Raw genomic sequence first — 7,904 nt, 5'->3', positions numbered from 1 at the left:
CCAACTCGCTCGATAGCGACTAATGCTGACCTGTTCTTGCTGCCAAAACCTGGTACCGGGTCAGCAAGTCCCCTGGGAGCACTCGGGGCCCTTCCCTCTGTGTGCCGGGCGGCCCAGCTCAGCGCTCCACTCGGAAGCCCCCACCCTCCTTCCTCCCTTGGGCGGAGGCTCGCCCAGTGCAGGCCCCTCACTTGAGGGGAGCAGCCCCTTTCATCACCCCAGGGCTCAGGGCTCTGGGGCTCCTTGAAGTTTCACCTGGAATCTCAGGTAGAGAAGGAAAGGGAGGCGGCAGGAGATAGAGGACCTGAGTGCCCCCACTGTGGGAGGAGAAATAGTTACAGAGGAATATATACCCGTGACCTAAATATAGAGTCCTGCTAACATGCCATTGTGCTGCTTTCTGTTTTTAAATTGAGGCATAAGTGCTTTTTCTCTTATTTAAGTGTTTATTGAAGTGTAACATACAGCAGAGTGCAGAAATCTTGTGTGTAGTTTAAGGTTTATAAACATATACATCCATGTGTCCCCGACCCCGACTAGGACATATAACATTGCCAGAGTCTGGAGGCCCCCGCAGGCCCTTCCAAGGCCATCCTTCCACTCCCTCCAGGAGCCACTACTCCAACCCATCACTATAGAAGAGTTTTGCTTGTACTTGAACTTCAGATAAATGAACCTACAGTCTGTGGGCTTTGTGTTTGGCTTCTTTTGCTCATCATCCCATCAGGGAGACTCATCAATGTGTACCCAGCAGTGGATTGTGTCTTTTAATTGCCACGTTAAGGATCCCATTGAATGAAAACAACACAATCTGTTAGTTCTACTATGTTTTTTGTATATTTTGTTTATTTGGCTGCTGTGGGTCTTAGTTGTAGCATGCGGGATCTTTAGTTGCGGCACGCGAACTCCAAGCCGTGGCGTGTGGGATCTAGTTCCCTGACCAGGGATTGAACCTGGGTCCCCTGCATTGGCAGTGCGGAGTCTTAACCGCTGGACCACGAGGGAAGTCCCTAGTTCTACTGTTGCTGGATATCTGGATTGTTTCTGACTCTTGGCTATTATGAATATAGCTGATATTAACCTTGCCCCGCGTTTCTGGTGGTCACATGCACCCAGCTCTCTTGGGATTATATTTGGGAGTGGGATTGCTGGGTCATGGGGTAGGCATTTGTGTGGCTTTAGAAGATGGGTGCAAATTTCGAAATCTTAAAATAGTACGGATCACAATACACATCAAGGTTTGTGGTCTGCCCTTTTCACCCAGCATTGTATCATAACTATTTTTTGAGTTTAAATGTTTCCTTTTGAGATAATTGTAGATTCACATGCAATTGTAAGAAATAAACCAGAGAGATTTGGTGTACAATTTACTCAGTTTCCCCCAGTGGTAACATCTGGCAAAACACTAGTACGATATAATGATCAGTATATTGACATGCATAGAATCTACCCATCTCATTCACATTTCCCCAGTTTTACTTGTACTCGTGTGTGTGTGTGTGTGTGTGTGTGTGTGTGTAGTAGTTCTGTGCATTTTTATCACCTGTGTAGGCTTGTGGCTCCAACACCACAGTCAAGACCCTGGATGGTTCCAACATCACAAGGATCCCTCCAGCTGTTCTTTCATAACCACATCCACCTCCCTCCAACCAATCTCCCCCCACCTCTCTGACAGCCAGTAATCTGTTCTCCATCTTTACACTGTTGTCATCACAAAATGTATGTAAATGGACAGAAGCAGTGTGTAACCTTTTGGGATTGGTTTTTTGTACCCAGCATGGGCTCTCTGGAGATCTGTCCAGGTTGCTGCATCTGACAGAGGTTGCTGGCATGAATATGCCACGGTGAGTTTATCATTCACTCTTTTTTTTTTTAAAGATTTATTTTATTATTTATTTATTTATTTATTTATTTATTTATTGCCTGCATTAGGTCTTCATTGCTGCTCATGGGCTTTCTCTAATTTTGGCAAGTGGGGCTACCCTTGGTTGCGGTGTGTGGGTTTCTCGTTGAGGTAACTTCTCTTGTTGCGGAGCATGGGCTCTAGGTGCATGGGCTTCAGTAGTTACGGCACATGGGCTCTGTAATTGCGGCGCACAGGGCTTAGTTGCTCCGTGGCATGTGGAATCTTCCCAGACCAAGGATTGAACCCATGTCCCCTGCATTAGCAGGCAGATTCTTAACCACTGCGCAACCAGGGAAGTCCACCATTCACTCTTTAAAGGACATCTGCTTATTTCCAGTTTTTGTCTGTTGCAAATGAAGCTTCTGTGAACATCTGGGTGCAGATTTTGGTGTGAACATAAATTCACACAGGGGTGCAATTGCTGGGTCAGATGGCGGTCCCCTCATGACTCTTTTTAGAGGACCCCAAGGTCATAGGTAATTCTGTTGATAACAATCGAATGTGAACTTTTTCTGTGACCCTGAAGTCTTTATGATGAGCCCTCCAGGGACACCCCCTCCCCAATCCCTGATATCAGGATCAGAGCCTCCCTCTGTCTCACCCACGTCTGGAGACATCTCTTCAGGCGAGGCAGGTGCTTCACCCTATCAGCCTCTCTCTGAGGGTGTCCCCACTGACGGCCTTCCCTGGGCAGAGGACACAGTGGGTTGATTCTCTTTTCTCCCAGAGGCAGGACTCATGAGATTTACAGGCTAATGCGTCCAGCTCCAGACTCACCCAGTTCTCTCTCTCTCTTATATATATATATATACACACATATATATATACACACACACACATATATATATATATTTTACAATAAACTGCATATATTTGGAGTGTACAATTTGGTATCCCAATCTCCCAATTCATTCCCCCACAACGCTCCCCGCTTTCCCCACTTGTCACCCAGTTCTCTTGACCTGGGAAAATGTAGTGTGTGTCACCTGTTGTACAGACGGAGCCCTTTGAGAAAGTGAAACAGAGTCCAGTAAGAACTTGCTTCTGGGAGAAGCTGACTTGGTCTGTTGAAAACTTGCCCACTTGCTTCCAGCAGAAAATGTCTCAGTGGAGACATGCGAATGTCTCAGTTAGCCTGAGAGAATTATGATTAAATCATTCTCTTAACTCTAGAGACAGGCTGGGTAAGACCATTGCATTTTCAACATCCTGAAAAGACATCAGTAACCAAATGGTTAACAAGAAAATTCCAGGTCATTCATTATTTACCCTTGCTGCATAATGCAGGAAGCCCATGAGCCAGACCCATTTGTATTCTCAACATTGGCCTCAAATGTCAGCCCAGTGCTTCTGCAGCCATCCTCAGAATGGATTTGGTGCTCTTGATTGGTCTTTCCTCCCCTCAAGCTGGATTTTATGGGGAAGTGACCAACCTCAGGCGTCGAGGCTTCCTGCGTCCTGCCCACTATGCTCTTAGCCTGGATGCGCCTCTCTCTCCTACTAAATTCCTACCTTCAAGGGCTTTGCCTGGAGGTCCCTCATCCCTGACTCCTCCCAGAACAGAAAGTGGTCCTCCATCCCCCATCTCCCTGTAGCACTTTGGGGCTCTGATAGAACTTTCACAACTACCATCGCCACCATGACAATAACTATTACAATATATTTAGTTTCTAATACCTGCCAGACACTTGGACACAGTGTCACATTGAATTCTCATAACAGCTGGTGAAGCAGATATTATGTTTCTCAATTTTAAGATAAGGAAGCAGGCTTAGAGAGGTTAATTAACTCACCCAAAGACACATAGCTAGAAAGAGGCAGAATTGCAATTTGTCTGCAGGATGGCAGGAACTGTCACTCCTTTTCTTCTTGATCATTCTCAGTAGGAGTTTATTCATTTGTTCAATGTTTTCAAGAAACCAACTTTAGATTTTGTTTGTTCTGTTTATTTCTTAGTCTGTTAATTTGTGTTTTTATTTTTGTTTCTTTTCTTCTACTTTTTTTCCCACTAATATTTATATTTATTTTCTTCCTTTCTTTTCAGTCTCCAATCTGTTACCATTCTATATGACTTTCAAATGACTCTTCGATGCTCTCTAGTTAACAGTGTATCAATGGAATTTTTAGCCATTCTTTTTTTCACACAATTGAAATTCCTTACTAATGGCAATGCTGTAGAACAAGGAGAGAAACCCTTATAAAGAGTTTTGAAGAGGAATGTTAGGGAAATATTAATGGCTTTTTTCTTCTACTTCCTTTGAATTTATTTTTCTGTTCCTTTTGTAACTTCTAGGGATGAATTGTGAGTTCATTACTTTTCAATCTTTCTGCCTTTCTGCATTTAAGGCTAGGAATTTCCCTCTAAGTGCTGCTGTAGTTGCATCCCACACATTTTTCTCTGTAGGAGTTTTTCTAATTTTTGTTGTGATCTTGAGCTGGGATTGTGCTCACGTTTGATGGATGCCATAGCTCGCTTTTCATGAGATCTTTTCTTTTTGGCATCGAGTGATTCATTTACATATCTGCCCCTCCCTCTGGATCTATGGTTCAGGTTTTTTCCCAGTCCCACCACAGGGTGGCTCCTAGTCACCAGACTCCACCCCTATGGGTATGGTTGGTAGGCTCAGGTTACATGCTTCTGTGCCACCTGCAACTTCTTTCCCACCCTGAGGTCACAATGACAACTAGGTGGGCAGTGTTACTACAGGGATACCATGGAGTCTGTTTTACTCTACCAGAAAAAAAAGCAATTCATAAGTTCGGTGCTTTGGCCATCATTGGTCATACATTTTGAACAGGGTCCACTTAATTTGAGAAGACCAAGCAGCTCACAACCTATGTGTTCCCATTTTCTAGGGGAAAAAGGAAGTGGTGATAACAAAGAATTGGAAAGAACTGTATGAATTACCCAGTCTTTATGATGGAAGATACTGTTTCACATAACCACTCAAACACAGGCTCTTTCAAAAGTGGGGGAGGGCTGTGTTTTGAGTATAGTGAACAGAGATGGCCTCAGTACCAGCTCCCCACCACCTTGTCATTCTGTGTCTGGGCCTGAGGATTTCAGGTCCTGGCAGGCACCCTCAAGATGGATGGGATTAATGCGGCCTTAGACTGTGACCTCTGGAAGCTGGAGGGGCAGAGGCAGGTGTCCAGGCAGCGTCGACAGTGGCAGACCCCTCTGGGCCAGGGTCCCCTTGCTCCTGCCCCTCCCTGGTTAAGTCACTTTTCTTGTTCCACAGGCAGAGAAGGACCCTGGTTCTCACTGGCTGCTTGACTCAGAGAAGCAGGATTCTTCCTATTGGCTCCGCTGCCTTTTCTGACTCAGACAAGGTTTAATAACATCAGGAATGCACACCTTCTTGCTGTCGGGTCTCGCTGACCAGCACAGGCCTGGTGTTTTGCTCTTTTAATCACAGGAATTGCAGTTCATGAGCAGCCTCTGCTTTCCTCATCTCCCAAAGCTGGGCAATCACGACAAAACTTAAACTTCCTTCCCTCCCAATATTCCTCTTTACTAACAATTTCCGAGCCTGGAGTGGGGTGACCAGCATGCCCAGGTTGACCTGGACTGTTCTGGTTTTAGCACTAAAAGTCTTTGTCATGGGAATCCCTCAGTCAGGGCAAACTGGGTCAACTGGTCACCCAATCCGGGAGGCTCACACCCAGGAATGTTCTGCTGTTCCTGTGGCCTGAGGCCGATGGGAGTGAGAGGGACCCAGACAGAAGGGCTGAGTTGAAAGGAGGTTTGGTTTTGCGGCACCAGCCTGGCACGGGCTGAGGCCTCCATGCAGGCCCCTCCAGCCTTCCATTTCTCTCCCTGGCTCCATGCAGTGGGCTGGGAAGGGCCAGAAGGGAATCCCTGAGCTCTCTCTGTGTCCCAGATCAGACCCCCAGCCCAATAACACCAACTGTCCCTGCAAGAAGGTTCGAGTGGGTGGCATTACATCCCAGGGCTGAGAGGGGCTTAGTGACCATCTTGTGCTCCTACTTCTTTTACAGATGTGGAAACTGAGCCAGGAAAGGGAGGGGACATTCCCAAGGAATGTTAGTGGCAACTCGATTTTGCTTCGTAGCATCTGTGAGTGTCAGGATAGCACAGGCCTTCAGACAGGAGCTCGGGGTCAGCCCTGTCTCTGCCATGAGAAGCAGTCTTGGAGTGGCCTGTGTGCCCCGAAGGGGATCACCTGAACCCACTGGACAAATGGCCGAGTTGTCGAACTTTTAGTGTTTGTAGCAAATCGGCCAGGATAAGATGGACTCGAAGGTTCCTGTGATGTTTTGTTTGACTGATTTTTAATTTCCTTCTTGCCAGTATTTTAACAAGTATTTTGGAGGAAAGACAGAGGAGAATCAGTGTGCAGCTGCTGATATTGACTGCTGACTCCTGGATGAGAGAGACAGAGAGAGAGAGGAGAGAGAGAGAGGGAGAGAGGGGCATGGAGGGGAGGGGGGGAGAGGGAGAGAGACAGAGGAGAGAGAGAGAGAAGGAGGTGGAGGGGACACAGAGACGGAGAGATAGGAGGGAGGGGAACACTTGGGGAGGGGCAGAGAAGGAGAGGCTGAGTGAGGACCATAGAGAGGGCGTCCATTTATTAATCTACTCTTCTTGTAAAGGAACCATATGCAAAAATCTATTCATTAAAAAAATTCTGGACTATATTGACTACATACTTTTAAAAATTTTTTTTTTAATCGTGGGAAATTTCAAACACATGCACCAACAGAGAGGATAGTGTGATGAGCCCAAAGCACCACGTGCTTTTTGACAGGGCTCACTGATGACTGGTCCCATCTTGTCTGTACCCCCTCCATTCTCTCCTCTCCCAAATCTGGGTTATTGTGAAGTTGTTCCAGCGCTAGCATTTCATCTGTGAACATGATTGACGATATTCTTGAGTAGACTGGATACATTAATAAAACACTGAATATTTTCTTGAGGATGAGAAATTCTTACAAATACAAGTTTCTGTGTCTGTGAGTCTCCCTTCCTTGCCTTTCAACCTCGTCTCTCTGTCCCTTTGTCTTCTCTCCCTCACCCCTTGACCTCCCCTGTCTGTGCTCCCCAGTCTTCCCCAACCTGCCTTCCTCCACCCGACCCTCAGTCTCGCCTTCTCAGAGGCCAGCAGCCCAGCTGGTGCCGAGCTGACTCTCCCCTCCATCCTCTGTCTCAGATTAAGTTTGCTTGAGCTGAAGCAGTGGGGGGCTGGACAGAGACAAGTTCAACATACCCTGACTGTGGTTATGAAGTCAAGTGAAGAAGGATCACCCTAAACTTGGCAGAAAGCTTCAGAACCTTATATCTTAAAATCCCACAGTTCGGGGACTTCCCTGGGGGTCTAATGGTTAGGATTTGATGCTTCCCCTGCGGAGGGCGCAGGTTCAATCCCTGGTCAGGGAACTGGCATCCCGCATGCCATGCGGGGCATCAAAAAACAAAACAAATACAAATACCACTATTAAAATACAATATATAGTGAATATAACAAACAAAAAGCAGACTCACAGATACACAGGACAAACTAGTGGTTACTAGTGGGGAGAGGGAAGGGGGAGCTATGGAGGGACAGAGGATTAAGAGGTACAAACTATCAGGTATAAAATAAGCTACAAGGATACATTGTACACCATTGGGAATATAGGCAGTATTTTATAATAACTATAAATGGAGTATAACCTTTAAAAATGTGAATCACTATATTACACACCTGTAACGTATAATAATGTATAGCATATATACTTCAATAAAAATTAAATTAAAAATCCTATGTGTTATGAATCACTGTAAAGGTGTAAGTCATTACAATCGAAGACTATGTTGGCTGAATTGACCTTTGGATGTATTGACTAGAGCTGTGTGATCTTGGACAGGTCACTTCACCTCCCAGAGCCTCATTTTCCTTCTCTGTAGAGTGGGAACTTTGGACCATAACAGTGGTTTTCCAATTGTTTTTGAAAGCAGAGTATTTTTTTTTTTTCTAACTGAAGCCTAGGTGAA

At 45.7% G+C, this 7,904-nt stretch overlaps 1 non-coding gene across 1 annotated transcript; it reads right to left on the bottom strand.

Moving 5' to 3' along the window:
- Positions 1–932: 932 nt before the first annotated feature.
- TRNAG-GCC (transfer RNA glycine (anticodon GCC)) lies at positions 933–1,005 on the bottom strand. Its single transcript has one exon. It is a non-coding gene; the product is annotated as a tRNA-Gly (tRNA).
- Between the last annotated feature and the right edge of the window lie 6,899 nt (positions 1,006–7,904).

Source organism: Hippopotamus amphibius, chromosome 7, assembly GCF_030028045.1.
Source record: "Hippopotamus amphibius kiboko isolate mHipAmp2 chromosome 7, mHipAmp2.hap2, whole genome shotgun sequence".
Classification (NCBI taxonomy): domain Eukaryota; kingdom Metazoa; phylum Chordata; class Mammalia; order Artiodactyla; family Hippopotamidae; genus Hippopotamus; species Hippopotamus amphibius.
This window is presented reverse-complemented; position numbering and strand designations above follow the sequence as displayed.